Source organism: Camelus ferus, chromosome X (genome assembly GCF_009834535.1).
Source record: "Camelus ferus isolate YT-003-E chromosome X, BCGSAC_Cfer_1.0, whole genome shotgun sequence".
In the NCBI taxonomy this organism is placed as follows: Eukaryota; Metazoa; Chordata; class Mammalia; order Artiodactyla; family Camelidae; genus Camelus; species Camelus ferus.
The window spans coordinates 51,400,568-51,415,237 of record NC_045732.1 but is presented as its reverse complement, the minus strand read 5'-3'; the positions used below and the strand labels follow the sequence as shown (position 1 = coordinate 51,415,237).

The following is a 14,670-nucleotide window of genomic DNA, read 5'->3' as shown; positions in this document are numbered from 1 at the left end:
AATAGTTAAACGAAGTGTGGTAATGTAAATACAGTGGAATGCTATTTAGCTTTAAAACAAGGAAATTCTGACACATGCCACACCGTGAGTGAACCCTAAGGATATTATGCTAAATGAAATAATCCTGTCCCAAAAGGAGAAATACTCTGATTCCACTGATATGAGTTATCTAGAGTACTCAAATTCATAGAGACAGAAAGCAGAATGGTGGTTTTCAGGGGCTGAGGGAGGGAAGAATGGGGAGTTACTGTCTAATGTTTACAGAATTTCAATTTTACAGGATAAAAAATGTTCTGAAGATGGATGGTATTGATGATTGTTTGCTCAACAATATGAACATACTTAATGTCACTGAACTGTATACTTTAAAAAAGTTATTAAATTTTATACTGTGTGTATTTTACTACAATATGAAAAAAAATTTCAAGGTTATGAAAAATAAATAAATATTAGAAAATTGCCAAATAGTATGGAATACTAAGGAAATATGATGTCTAACATGATGACTAAATGCAATATGGTTCCCTGGATTGGATCCTAGAACAGAAAAGGGATATTAGTGTGAATACTGGTGAAATCTGAATAATATATGGTCTTTACTTAATTATATGCAATGTTAATCTCTTATTTTGACAAGTGTCCCATGGTTATTATAGCATTAATGATAAATGGATGTAAGATATCTAGGAACTCTGTACTATATCTGCAACTTTTCTATAAATATAAATTTATTTCAAAATTAAATGTTTTAAAATAAATTATTAAACTATTATATATTATTTAAGAATATTATTAAAATTAATTATTAGTGATATTGAGCATTTTTTCATGTGCCTATTGGCCACTTGTATGTCTTCATTGGAGAATTGCTTATTAAGGTCTTCTGCCCATGTTTGGATTGGGTTGTTTCTTTTTTTGTGATTAAGTTGTAAGAGCTGTTTATATATTCTGGACATTAAACCTTTGTCAGTCACATCATTTGCAAATATTTTCTACCATTCAGTAGGTTGCCGTTTTGTTTAGCTTATGGTTTCTTTTACTCTGCAAAAGCTTATAAATTTAATTAGGTCACATTTGTTCACTTATTCTTTTATTTATATTGCCTGGGCAGACTACCCTAAGAGAACATTGTTAAGATTTATGTCAGAGGATGTTTTGCCTATGTTTTCTTCTAGGAGGTTTACTGTGTCTTGCCGTATATTTAAGTCTTTAAGCCATTTTGAGTTTATTTTTGTGTATGATGTGAGGGAGTATTCTAACTTCATTGATTTACATGCTGCTATCCAGTTTTCCCAACACCACTTGCTGAAAAGACTGTCTTTTCTCCATTGTATATTCTTGTCTCCTTTGTCAAATATTAATTGACCATAGGTCTGTGGGATTATTTCTGGGTTCTCTGTTCTGTTCCATTGATCCACATGTCAGTTTTTGCACCAATACCATGCTGTATTGATTACTGCAGCTCTGTAGTATTGTATGAAGTCTGGGAGGCTTATTCCTGTAGCTTCATTCTCTTTCTTAAATATTGCTTTTGAAATTCTGAGTCTTTAGTGATTTCATATAAACTGTAGGATTATTTGTTCTAGTTCTGTGAAAAGTGTCCTGAGTAATTTGATACAGATCACATTAAATCTGTAGATTGCCTTGGACAATATGAACTTTTTAACAATATTGATTCTTCCAATCTAGGAGAATGTGATATCTTTACATTTCTTTAAGTAATTTTTAATTTCTTTAATCATTTTTTATAGTTCTCCATTGATAAGCCTTTCACCTCCTTTGTCAGATTTATTCTTAAGTATTTCATTGTTTTGTATGCAATTATAGAAGGGATTGTTTCTTTACTTTCTTTTCTTGCTATTTCATTGTTAGTGTAAACAAATGTAACTGATTTCTGTATATTAATTTTGTATCCTGTTACCTTGCCAAATTCTTTTATCAGCTCTAGTAGTTTTTCTGTCGTCTGCATATAGTGACAATTTTACCTCTTCTCTTTCAATTTGCATCTGTTTACTTCTTTTCCTTGCCTGATTGCTGTGGCTAGGACTTCCAAGACTATGTTGAATAGAAGTGGTGAGAGTGGGCATCCTTGTCTTCTTCCAGATTTTAGTGGGAAGGCTTTCAGTTTTTCACCATTGAGTATTATGCTGACTGTTGGATTGTCATAAATAGATTTTATTAGGTTGAGATATGTTCCCTCTATACCCACTTTGGTTAGAGTTTTTATTACAAATGGGAGTGGAATTTTATCAAATACTTTTTTCTGCATCTATTGAGCTAATTATCAGAGAAATGCAAATCAAAACTGCCATGAGATATCACCTCACACCATTCAGAATGGCCATGATTCTAAATTCTACAAATGATAAATGCTGGAGAGGGTGTGGAGAAAAGAGAACTCTCCTACACTGGTGGCAGGGATGTAGTTTGGTGCAGCCATTATGGAAAACAATTTGGAGCTTCCTCAAAAAACTGAAAATAAACTTACCATATGATTCAGCAATCCCACTCCTGGGCATATATTTTGAGGGAACTCTAATTCAAAAAATATATGCACCCCAGTGTTCATAGTAGCACGATTTACAACTGTGAAGATATGGAAACAACCTAGATATCCATTGACAGATGAGTGGGTAAAACATTTGTGGTATATTTATACAATGGAATACTACTCAGCCATAAAAGGAATAAAATAATCCCATTTGCAGCAACATGGATGGACCTAGAGATCATAATTTCAGGTGAAGTAATACAGAAAGAGAAAGAAAAATACCATATGATATCACTCATATGCGGAATCTAAAAAAAAAGAAAAGAAAGAAAGGACACTATGAATTCATCTACAAAACAGACTTGCAGACATAGTAAGCAATCTTATGGTTACCGTGAGAAAGAAGGTGGGAAGGGATAAATTTGAGGTTGTGATTTGCAAATGTGAGCCACTGTATATAAAAATAGATTAAAAAATTTTTATTCTGTATAGCACAGGGAACTATATTCAATATCTTATAATAACCTGCCTGTGATGAAAAAGAATATGAAAGATATATGTATGTATATGCATGACTGGGACATTGTATTGTACACCAGAAATTGGCACATTGTAACTGACTGTACTTGAATTTTAAAAATTATTAAAAAAATAGGAGAAAATCTTCAGGACCAAGGACTAGATAAAGAATTAGACTTGACACCAAAAGCACAATCCATAGAAAGGGAAAAGTGATAGGCTGAACTTCACCAAAATTGAAACTTTTGCTCTGTGAAGGACCCTTTATAGGAAGATAAAAATACAAGCTATAGACTAGTAGAATATATCTATAGAATATATATCCAACAAATGACTATTATCTCAGATATATAGAGTTCTCAACAATCAACATTAAAAAAATTCTGATGAGATCTCCGAGTCAGTTCAAACAAGCCTTGTTGGCATTTCCCAGGGAATGTTCAGACCTGTCCAATAATGGCAATTATCTGGGAATATGGCTTTAGAAGGCCTCAAAACTTAGGCTGACCTGCAGGTTTTCACTGTGGTTCCAGGTTATTGGTTTTCAAGGCTATTATAGATCTCAAGAAAGAGTTACAGAAATAGAACAAGTTAAAACATCAGAAAGGTCACTATTTTTCACAAGATTTAACTATTTTTCTCCAATAAACATTTCCTGGGTTGTTGCAAGTCTTTAGTCAATTTCTAGAGTACTGAAAAAAGTTGCTTTGACACCTTTTCTAGTGTTCTTATTGCTTTTATCAAGGAGAGCTCTTTAAGGGTTCTTTATTCTGCTCTTTTGAATCTATTGTACTCAGAATTCATTGAGCTTCTTAAATGTGTAGATTAAAGTTTTTCATCAAGTTTAAGATATTTTTAAGTCATTATTTCTTTGAATACATTTTTTTCTCCTTTAATTTCTTCTTTGTTTCTTGTGTTCTCATTATGTATCATACACTTAGTAATATCCCATATTTCTCTGAGGCTCCATGCATTTATTCTCCCTCTTTCTCTCTGTTCTTTGGATTGCATAATCTCTATCAATATAGCTTCAATTTTATTTGTTACTTTTTTGCCAGTTCAACTATACTTTTGAGTCCTTATAGTGATTTTTTCTTTATGTTTATAGTACTTTTTTATCTCCAGAATTTCCATTTTTAATTAATATAATTTTAACAGTTTACTGATATTCTCTATCTAATGACAGAAGGAAAGTCATCATACTTTTCTTCGATTCCCTTAACACATTTTCCATTAGTTGTTTGAATATACTTATTACATCTGTTTTTGAATTATTTGTCTGCCAAATCCAACATCTTACCTCCCTCATAGGAAATTTCTATTGCTTGCTCTTTTTTATTATTTAGGGACACACTTTCCTGTTTCTTTGCATGTATCACAATTTTTTAAATTGGGTAATTTTTTATAGTATGTTGCAGCAGTTCTGGACACTGAACTGTCATCCTCCTTGGGCCTTGTTGTTATTTGTTTAATTGCTTAATTTTTTAATGACTTGGCTAGGTTTGTTCAGTGAAGTCTATTTCTATTGTGATGTGAAGTGTAAATTTCTCCTCAGAGGGTACAGTTTTAGGCATACATTTTAGTCTTCCTTACCAGTGGGATTGCTTTAGATTTTTAGCCTAGAAAATTTGAAGGATAACACATCAGTCAAGGAGTAGACTTGTGGAAGGCACCATATTCAATGAGGTTTGGGATGCATTGAATCTATGTGAGAACTATAATGTAAACAATTTTGATATATCTGCTCTGGAGATTTGGGTTTATTATAAGAATACAGGTTTTTATTTTTGATGATATTACCAAGGAGGAATAAAGAGAGAAGAAAAGATGCATAATGATGGTATGTTTTGGGACACTGAAATTTAAGGCTTGAAAGAGGAAGAGGAACCAACAATAGGTTTAAGAGAGAGAGAGAGAGAGAGTAATTAGAGATGTAGGGCTGCCTGGATAATGCATTGTTAATAAACCAAAGAGGGCATTTCATGAAATGTCAAAAAAGATAACAAATATTTATTACAAGGTTCTTGTTAGAGCCCTTTAATTAAGTTAAATTCTCAGAATCAGCCTAAGAAGTAATTACGTTATCTCCATTTTATAGATGAGTCACTGAAGCTCAGATGGATAATGTAAATCACCTAATAACCTGGCTAATAAGTGGCAACAAAAGATTTGAACCCAGTTCTATCTGAACCTAGACCTAATTTTTTGTCCTTCATACTGGTTAACTATGCCTAAAGTCAGAGAGTACAAGAAGATATTGAAAAAAAGATCCATCAGAATGGATAATTATGATGCATTTGATAACTTTAAGTAGACCAATTTTAGTACAGAAGAGCGAGTAGAAGCCACATTTCAGGGATTTGATTTGTAGAATGAGCATAGAGAAGGTATTGGCAAGGGGAAAATGGAATTTTTCAAATGAGGAGGAAAAAACAGTTAGCAGTGTATAATTGAAATAACTTTGGAGCCAGACTATAGTGAGTTCAAATATTGGCTTTGCCAGTCATTTAACCTTGGGCTCATTAACTGACTTCTTTGAATTTCAGTTACATCATGAGTGAAATGGAAATTCCTATCTTGCAGTATTGTTGTGAGGATTACAGATAATGGATGTAAAACTTTATATGTTAGACATTTATTCATTGAAGGAATTGAGATAGGAGCTATGATACAAAAAGTGCTGATGTTGTAAGAAGGGATAATCTAAATTATTTGACTAAGTATTTATTATTATTATCATTATTATTCCCAATAGTGGTACTTGTATTTTGGGGGATCCCATAATTCTTATACACACAGACTTTTAAAGATAATTTTCCTGATCCCATGTAGATAGCTTCATAGATCCTATGAAGGTTAAAAATAATAACTTACATGTACTGAATGTTTAGTATATATCAGATACTATTATAAGTTCTTCACATATATTAACTTGTCCTCATTTTAAGGTAAAGAAACAGGCTCAGAGAGGTTAAGAAACTTGTCTAAGGTTACACAGCTAACAAAGGCTAGGATTCATACCCAGACTATTCTACTACGTTGCTTTATATATTCATATGTTGAAAATGCCATATGTAAAAGGATATTAGTTACAGAACAATTTTCAATAGCAAAAGCAAAATTATAAAGCACCTAAATAACCAGTAGACAATAATTAAATAAATTATTAGACATTAATAAAAAATCATTGGTACTTCCTTATTTTTATGATAGGTAATTATGGCTAAGATAATTTACTAAGTGGAAAATCAAGGTTCAGATGAATGTATATAGTTTACTAATTTCTTGTATTAAAAACAAGAGAGTAAAGATATATACATAGAGAGAGAGAAAGGATATATATATATATATATATCTCCTTGTACGTGCATAGAGTATCTGTGAAAGCATAGATAAAAGCCTAAGTATGGTGGTTGCCACTGAAGGAGGAAAAATGAGTAACTTGATCTCAGCCTGCATTATATTCTATCACTAAGTGTATACATTCCTAACTTTCTAAATTAGATTTTAAATTCCTTAAGAACAAGGATTTGTCTTATTCATCACTGAATCCACCCAAACATATTCTAACACAGAGTTTTTCAATTAGTGTTTAGTTAATATAGCTACTCTGAACTCAAATGAATAAAGGAAAGTAATGATAGAGGAGACAATAAAGAGAATACCAAAGGTACATTTGAAGACAACCAAAAAGGCTCTACAAAGAACATATCACTTTCATGTTAATGTTAGAATAATATGACATAGATGTTGTAAGTTGATTCCCAGTATGAAATATTAACTGCATCTGTAATTATTTACTCATGACATTTTGACTGAATTTTTTTTAACAATCCCTTAAATGATTACTTCTAAAACATGATTTGAGACAAGCGTTCTCAAGGTGTGGTCTGCAGATCCCTGGGAATGCTGAGACTCTTTCAGTGGGCCCTCAGGGTCAAAACTATTTTTATAATAATACTAAGGCATTTTTACCTTTTCACTATATTGACATTTACACTGATGGTGCAAAAGCCATGAAAGGTAAAATTTCGGATGCCTTAATATAAATCAAGGGACCTGTATCAAACTATACTAGTATTCTTCACTGCCATACCTATATGGGTAGAAAAAGTAGTTTTAGTTAAGAATGTCCTTGATGCAGCAGTAAAAAATATTAGTTTTATTAAATATTGACCCTTAAATTAAAGTCATTTTTATGCTCTGTGAAAAAAATAGGAAGTATATACAAAGTACTTCTGTTGCACATTGAAGTATAATGGTTATCTTAAAGAAAAGCACTTGTACATTAAGTTTTGTGCTGAACTACATACTTTTTCACAGAACACCATTTTTACTTGAAAGAAAGACTGAAAGAAACCAATGGTTATTCAGATTTCGGTATTGGGCAGATATTTCTTAGAAAAGATCAAAGTAAACTTGTCACTTCAAGGAAAAACAACTGACAAGTGTTAGTTGTGAATGTTAAAATTTGAGTTTTCAAGTAAATTAGGAATTTGGACAACTTGTACCCATCACCATGTGCTTGACAGCTTTCTGTTACAGACTTTTCTGATGAAACCAGTGGTGATGGTAACCAATGTGATGCATTTTTGATTCTGCAAAGTGGATTGTACCAACAATAGCATATATCAATGAATCAATATGTTCCAAGAGACCAATGCAAGTGGTTACAAATAATGCAAGCCTAAAGAAATCCATTCAAAATACAAGATAGATCAATAAATTTTAATGAAATAGAGTAGGAAAAGCTTTTTGATATGCCTTCAGAATTCACATTGCAATTTTCCTGTAAAAAGCTACTACTGGTCTAGCTTTAGTGTTGTAGAAAATAATATATACATTTATATGAAAAGATTATTAAAATGCTCCCCCTTTTTCATCTCATCCATATAAGACCATATTTTTTCTCCTAAATTACAACTAAAACAATGTATCACGGCTACCTTCTATTAAAGAGGTTTGCAAAACTGTAAATCAATGTCACTCTTACCATTATTTTTTTGTAAATTAGTTATATCATAAAATATATGCTATTTATGTTAACATGCAATATATTTATTATTATTTTAAGTGGACTTATAAATTAATTTTTATTGAAGCATAGTTGATTTACAATATTGTGTTAGTTTCAGGTATACAGCAAAGTGATTCAGTTATTTTCTTTTAGATTATATTCCTTTATAGGTAATTACAATATATTTAATATAGTTACCTGAGCTGTACAGTAAATCCTTGTTGCTCATCTATTTTATGTATAGTAGTCTGTTTCTGTTAATCCCATACTCCAACTTGTCCCTCTCCTACCTCCTCTCCCCTTTTGTAATCATGAGTTTGTTTTCTATGGTATTAATTTCTAATGTCTAATATGGGAATTATTGATAATGTTGACTTGAAATAAATAAACTGCCAGATATTTCTGCACCAAAGATGGGCTTATCAGAATCAACAGAGAATTGCAATTTGGGTTCTGTAACCATGATGAACCAAGTGCAAGCCCCTACACAACAAGAGAAGGAGAATGTTTTATAGAAAGGGCAAAGATGTTGGGGGGGTTAATAAACTTTATTTAATTATTTATATTCAAACTTTATAAAGCCCATGTCAAGAGTCCAAAGAAACATTCAAAGAGTTTCATTCACTGAGTCCTTTCCAGGAAAGGAGAGGAGTCCTTCTTCTTCCTGTTGGGCTCTGTGATAGTTGCAGAGCTCCACCTTCTGGCTTCCCAACTCTATTTAATTGAGGTTTTTGTTCATTAATTATTTATAACAGATACAGCCCATATAAACAAAAGCTCTTTGGAATCATAAATAGTTTTTAAGAGTATAAAGGGACCTGAGACAAAAAGCTTGAGACTTGCTTATTTGAAGAACTTAATTAGTTGCTGATTTGAGGAATCTTTGCTGCTTGTCAATGCCTGAAACTCCAGACACCTGGAATCCATTCTCATATGTTTGTAGTACTCAGATCCTAAAAATCCTTCTTCTTTTAGTATTAAAGATATAATCACATCAAATTCTTTTGTGATAACTGGAACCCTGAGGGTCTGGAAAAGAACTGTATCCTTGGAGAGAAAGCTAAACCAAAAGGCCAAAAAAGGAAGGTGGGGCAGAAATAGAGCATTCACCTATTCCATCATTTTCCCAATGATCAGTCCTAGTGACATTTATAAAGATAGTAAACCTCATAGCAAGGAGTTCAAAACAAGAAACTTAGACAAGAAATACCTTTTCCTCATCCCTTGTCCTCTTGCCCATTGTTCATGGCTTTGACTATATAGAAACCAAATAGATGACCAAGAATTTCAGGAAAGCTTATCATTCATGCTAATTCACAACCCGTATATCCAACCAGCCAGATATTTAGCTGAAGGAAACCTATTCTTATGGAAATTTTCTGAAATATACTTCTTTAGAAATTCGCATCCATTGTGTAAATATACCACATCTTCTTTATCCAGTTATCTGTTGATGGGCATTTAGGCTGTTTCCATGTCTTGGCTATTGTAAATAGTGTTGCTATGAACATTGGGGTGCAGGTGTCTTTTTGAAGTAGGGCATATGGTATATTTATACGATGGAATACTATTGAGCCATAAAAATGACAACATAACGCCATTTGTAGCAACATGGATGTTCCTGGAGAATGTCATTCTAAGTGAAGTAAGCCAGAAAGAGAAAGAAAAATACCATATGAGATCGCTTGTATGTGAAATCTAAAAAAACAAAACAAAACAAAACAAAACAAAAACACAAAAAAACCCAAACAAACAGAAACAGACTCACAGACATAGAATACAAACTTGTGGTTGCCAAGGGGGCAGGGGGTGGGAAGGGACAGATTGGGAATTCAAAGTGTAGAATAGATAAACAAGATTGTATTGTGTAGCACAGGAAAATATATACAAGATCTTGTGGTAGCTCAAAGTGAAAAAAATGTGACAATGAATGTATGTATGTTGATGTATAACTGAAAAAATGTGCTCTACACTGGAAATTGACACTACATTGTAAAATGACTATAACTCAATAAAAAATGTTAAAAAAAAAAAAGAAATTTGCATCCTGTGAGACTAACCATTTCCCTTTTCAGGACTGTAGTTTCCTCACAGAGGGTCTCAAGAAGTTGCCCTGTGCTAATATTTGTCTGCAAAACAAGCCTCGGAGGTTCAGGGAAATTAACTCCTCTTCCAGCTACAAAGTGTTTTTCTCATTGAAGAAAGGTATTTTAGTGTACATCTCAAAAAAGTTTTAGTGAAAAAATATGCCAAAATTAAACCCCTTCAAAGACTGATTTATTCCTACTTGTGAAGATTCATTTCCTCTTTCATTTCACTGATTACGATTTTAAGAGCTTTTTTGAGAAAACTAATTCTTTTGAAATTACTCTTTATCTTCATTCTTAATGTCACTGCCCTAATCCATGCTCTTATTACCTTAAATTTAAATTATTGGCTTATTCTCCAAAAAGGCTCTTCACCTTTTGTTTCCTCTCCTCCAGTCCATTCTGTGCACCTCTTTCTCAGCAATCTTTCAGGGAGTGGTGGAAAAAAAGGTTGGGTTCTGGAGTCAGACAGACTTGGGTCTGAATCTTGCCTCTCCCACTTATTTATTATATGATATTAATAAAGTTAATTAACCTCTCAGTGCTTCAATTTACTTATGAGTAGGATAAGAGATAATATTAGTCCCTACCCCAAAGGATTGTTCTGAGGATTAAATGAGATTATGTGTGTAAATTGCCTAGAATGGTGACCAGTACATAGAAAGTACACAATAGATAAAAGCCTCCTTCAGCTCTATTTAAAACCCTTCAATGATTTTCTGTATCCTATGGTTTTTATATTCTTAAATTCTTCTTTGTTTGGTTTCATCCTCTAAGTTTCTTTCCAACTGTTGCTTAGCATGTCTGGTGCTTTAGTCAAAACTTTGTTCTCACTGTCAAACAAATAGTTCATTTACCCTTCATTCATATCCTTGGCAATATTCTCTCTCTCTTGCAGCCCCTTGCCTTCTCCCCTGTCTTTAAGCTGGTATTTGCCAAATTTAAGATACACAAATATTCCTCCATTGTTTTTGTAATGTCTGCTTAGCTTATATACTTTTATTTGTATGTGTGTATGTTTAATCTCACTAAAGCCTTAAAAACAAAGTCTTTAAAGTGTTACATTAAAAAAAAAAACAAAATGTATAACTAGAAAATGTTTAAAAAGCCATTCCTTGTACCACCAAAATAACCTTGCATGACTCCATTAGGAATACTGCTGAAACCAAATTTGTCTATTGAGCAAGGACCAGCCAACCTTCCCAAAGAGTTTAAGCCCATACTGAACTCATCTTAACTTCTACATAATTTAATAGTAAATCATATACTGTGTTATGTTTTTAATTCTTTTATGAGTGATTAACTTATTTAAACTGGGCTCAGAAGACAGAGGACGTATCTCATGCTTCTGAATTCCACCCTTCCCATTCAGCATCCAAAAAAATTGTTCATTGTTGTAGCTCCTTAAGTACTTGTTGAATGATTAATTTTAAAATGGAGGAATACTCTGTAGATATAGAATCAGATATGGGAAACTCCTGAATACAGTTTATCAAAGTAATTAATACTAGTTCTAACACAAAAGGAATTGAGGTCACAGTTCACTATTTCCTCTTTTTTTCACTTTTTTTATACTATTGTTCCAGAAATAATTGAAGATGATTTAAAAGGCAAGATAATAAAAATAAATAGCAGGTGGAAAATAATAAATAAAAATGGACAAGGACATAAAAATAAAACCATGAAATAAAAGCACACCAAAGAAATATGTCCAAACTTGCAACCAGCAGACTACAAGTTAGTTCCAGGTTTTTCACCAGACGTTGTAAAAATGACACAACACAATTATCAGTAACTGTTAAGAACTGGTGATTGCTAAATTATTAGTTTTTTGGTTTTTCTACAGCTTTGCCCCTTTTAATTAGCACTCAAAACTCTACCTGAATTGAAATGTTCTTTGCCTAAACTGGGTCACTGACTTCGGAGCTACTTTTGCTTCCCTTTTTAGGGCCAGTGAAAGGAGAAGATAATTGCATGCAAGAAAGCAATGAGGTAAGCTGACAGTCTTTTTTCTTAGCAATGTTAAGATGTTGTCTGTAAAAAGAAGGTGGGAGGTAGTGATGATAGTTGTCAGGAAAGTGATCCTTTTATCCTCCTGTCCAAGGATTTGGGTTTAAAGATCAACAGGTCTGGAACTTTCTTTGGCCAAAGAAAGATCATATCCTAGGAAAACTGGCTCATGCTGCTCAAACTCACAAGGGATGGATTTGTACCAGAAAGCCAATTTAACAATTTATATTAAAGAATAGAACTGACAAATCGACTGAAATATGTGTTGGCCTGTCAGTGTATCCTCCTTTCTGTAGGGATGCCAAGTCAGAAAATGAAATTAACAACATATTGGGGCTGGAAAACTATATGAAATCAGAATTAAGAAAGGTATTGCAAGGTCAAATGTGTTTCATTTGACATACCTCAGCCAGGATGGGTACCTTCTTTCTTTACTAGTTCTCACAGGTCATGGTCTTTTCATCAATCAGTTCAAGATCTTAGTTTCTAGTGCTGAAAGTGTCTCTTTTCCATTTCTTGATGACCTTGAAATTTATATTAGATATCTCTGAGTGTTTGGCATGACTCCATCTGGTTCTTAAATGATTCTAGTCTTATAAGGAGAGCTTTTTGCAGATCCAGGTTGCCCTCCTACAAAAATGTTTTTATCCATTACCTTCTTTAATCAGTCTTTTCTATAAATCCAAATGCTACTGTTTGATCTATGCCACAGTACTTTCTTTTCTCCTTTGTTTTTATCCAGAAGTCTCTTTGCAACTCCAGGCCCTAGGTTCTGAACGTAGTTCTCTTACATGCCCAGAGAAGTTTGTGCTGCTTTGCAAGCTTTGTTTCTCAGAACTGTTCTCAGATTTGGCTGACACTATAGTCCCCAAGTGTATGATTTTTCTTTCCTTGCATACTTATAATGTCCATAGACATTATACATGAAGACCAGAACTTTAGTACACTGGAGGGAGACTCTGTGATATAAATGATTCATTTATTAATTCATTATTTGAATATTTTTTCATTCATTCTTTCACTTATTCATTCAGCAAGCATTCATGAAAGTAACTTGTGCTGTACTAGCGGAAATACAGTGATGAGTCAGACATGATCTTTGCCCTGAAGCAGTTTGCAGTATACTAAGAAGATAAGAAATGTACAAAAATAACTAAACTACACATTAAATTATGAACCTTGAAATGAGAGGTTGAAGAAAGGGTACTCCGAATGGAGGGAATAGCTTAAGCAAAGGTAGTCCTACTGCTGTTAGTTCTGACTTCAGGTTTTCTCAGTCTTTGCCTCCTCAGGATTGAAGGAGTTAGGGTCTTCTTGTTCTTAGGCAAACTCTCTTCAGATTTTGCCTCAAAATCCCATCTTGCCACAGAGCCTACTGGAATCTAGTGAGACAGATAGGCATGCAGATTGTGGTGGAAGGAGACAGTGAGAAATAGAGAGGAAGGCTGGTATAAAGTCATTATTTGATTTTGCACAGCTTTTGGTTCTCTGCTTTCTGAATTTCTTTGCACCAATGAAATAAAAACTAACTAAAACTTGAGTAGTGTTTTCTGCTCAAGGGACTTACCTTCAGTCTGTACAAATAAGGTTTCTGTGGTGAGACACCAAATGCGCTCAACTTCCTCTTTCAACAACAAATTTGTCAGTTATCAGTAGGATCCGTGACACCCAGAGTTAGGCTTTTTCATCCCCAGCTCCCTGCAAAGAAACAAGAGTGCTAATCCCGGCAAAGCTCCAGGGTAAGTCACAGCCTAATATCTGGGAATTGGTATAATTCCATGAGGGAAGATTGGTGAATGCATGAAGATCCAGGACAGAGATAAATGTGAGACCAGTGTCCAAATAGAAAATGGTCGCTGGTTTCTCATTTCAGACATTACAGCAGGAGCAATGGTGATTTCCCTTGTGTCTAACTAGAGAACAAAGTTAGGGTTAATGCCATCAGTCCACAACATTATTCCAGGAACATGGAGTCTGTGATACAGCTTACTGTTTGCTGAGGGCTTTTTGTTTCTTCATCAGCCAGGGAAGATGGCACAAAGCGGCAAGAAGGGAATGTGGTGAATGAGATTCATTGGGGGCAACTTGACATATTCAGCCAGAAAAAAAAGATTTGAAATTCTTCTCTGTATAATTTACCTAGTTGCATAATGAAGGGAACTTTTTATGTATAATCTCTTTGCCTTGGTAAGTTTAACATTCACAGATACAGCAACAGTAATTTTTTTAGGAAAGAAAGTCAGATCACAGATTTTGGAGCTGAAAGAGCTCTTAGAGATCTAAATCTTTCACGATACGGATGGGAAAACTGAGGGGCAGTGAAGACATTTAAGATCACCCAGCTAGTTAGGGGCAATGCTGGAACTAGAAAGTGTATATTCTAAATCTTGGTCCCTTTTTCCCTATAGAAACATGTATCTATCAGAGAATACTGTACATGTATTTATATTTCCATGTATTTATATTTCCCAAACTCTGTTGAAATGATTTCAGGGTCTGTTTAGAGGCATTTCTTGATCCTTTGAAAGCTGCCTTTTTACCCAGAG

At 33.5% G+C, this 14,670-nt stretch overlaps 1 long non-coding RNA gene across 1 annotated transcript in view; it reads right to left on the bottom strand.

Moving 5' to 3' along the window:
• Window positions 1-1,514: 1,514 nt before the first annotated feature.
• LOC116661935 overlaps window positions 1,515-14,670 on the bottom strand; it is a 19,119-nt gene continuing 5,963 nt past the window's right edge. Inside the window, exon 3 of the long non-coding RNA XR_004317889.1 lies at window positions 1,515-1,643. This is a non-coding gene — a long non-coding RNA (uncharacterized LOC116661935). The remainder of the gene's footprint in view (window positions 1,644-14,670) is intronic.